The sequence below is a fragment of the Gavialis gangeticus genome, unplaced genomic scaffold (assembly GCF_001723915.1).
Source record: "Gavialis gangeticus isolate Ggan-Ray unplaced genomic scaffold, GavGan_comp1, whole genome shotgun sequence".
Classification (NCBI taxonomy): Eukaryota; Metazoa; Chordata; order Crocodylia; family Gavialidae; genus Gavialis; species Gavialis gangeticus.
The window spans coordinates 50,045,413-50,046,752 of record NW_017729024.1 but is presented as its reverse complement, the minus strand read 5'-3'; positions in this window follow the sequence as shown (position 1 = coordinate 50,046,752).

The window sequence follows — 1,340 nt, the reverse complement described above, 5'->3', positions numbered from 1 at the left end:
AATAAGACCCATCCACCACCCCTCTCTGGGTGCGGCCCTCCAGCCAATTAGTGACACGATTGTGTGGGTGTCGATGCCATAGTCCCCTAGTTTTTTTTAATGAGAATGGTGTGAGAGATGGTGTTGAAGGCCTTCCTAAATTCCAGAAAGACTACGTCCACCGCTACACCTGCATCTAAGGATTTGGTGACCTGGTCATAGAAGGCCACCAGTTTGGTCTGACAGGACCAAGCATAATCTCCCCTGCTGGCCCCTCGTGGACATACGCCAGGATAATTCTCTCAAAAAGCTTACCCAGGATCAAAGTAAGACTAACTGGCCTATAGTTTCCTGGGTCCTCCTTCCTCCCTTTTTTGAAAATTGGAACCACATTGGCCCTTTTCCAGTCCTCTGGCACCACAAGTGCTCGTAAAGCCGTGCCACAGGTCCCGCAATGACCTCTGCTAATTCCCTCAGCACTCTGGGGTGGAGATCGTCAGGACCAGCTGATTTAAATACTCTGATTAATCTAGCCATTTCTGTAGAATCTTATTTTTTGCTCCGTGGTGGCAGTGAACATTTTCCTTTTCCAGGACGGAAACCAAAGTCTGCAGTTAGAGGGTAAAAAAAGGTGAATAGCTCATTGTCTTGATTTCAGGGCCATTCCTTAACTAGGAATCTTGTTCCTGATTCTCTGTGTATGTAATATCAATAACAACTTAGTTTTTTCAACTGTGGCAGGTTCCTTAAATCTAGAATACAATTTCAAGCAGAAGCAGCATCATTTCAAACAAGATGTTGAACCCTTTTGTTCTGAAGAATTTTGTTCCCCTGCCTCTCAGAAGTTACTTGTAGGTATGTCTTTAAAGTTTTTACAGTTTTAATCTTGTAGAGTATGTCTCTTCAAAGTTTTTTACAGCTTTAATATAAAGTCAACTGAAGCTTAAAATATTATTACACCAATATCCCATATAACTTTCCATTCTGAGCAAAATCTGTGAAGAACATTTCAATCAAGTTACATGGAACAGAGAATAGCTGAGAACTCCTGACCTTTCATGTTCTATTTCACAGACGCCGGACCAACTTGCAAGAACTCGTCTCTAAAAGATCAGGAGAACCAGAATGATTCCAGGCAGACCTTTTACAGTGCATCCATTTAGTTTGAAAGCCTTGACCTCCTTAATTCTAATCCCATTCTTTGTATTAACTATCTTTGCATGACCTCAGGCAAATGGTAGTTTTACATTTTGAAAAAAGTGGGTCCTGATGCTGAGCACCTGGTTTAGGATGCCTACTCGGAAATTCACAGGTCTGATTTTCAAACACCGTTGATTTTAACTGGTTATAAGAGACAGTCC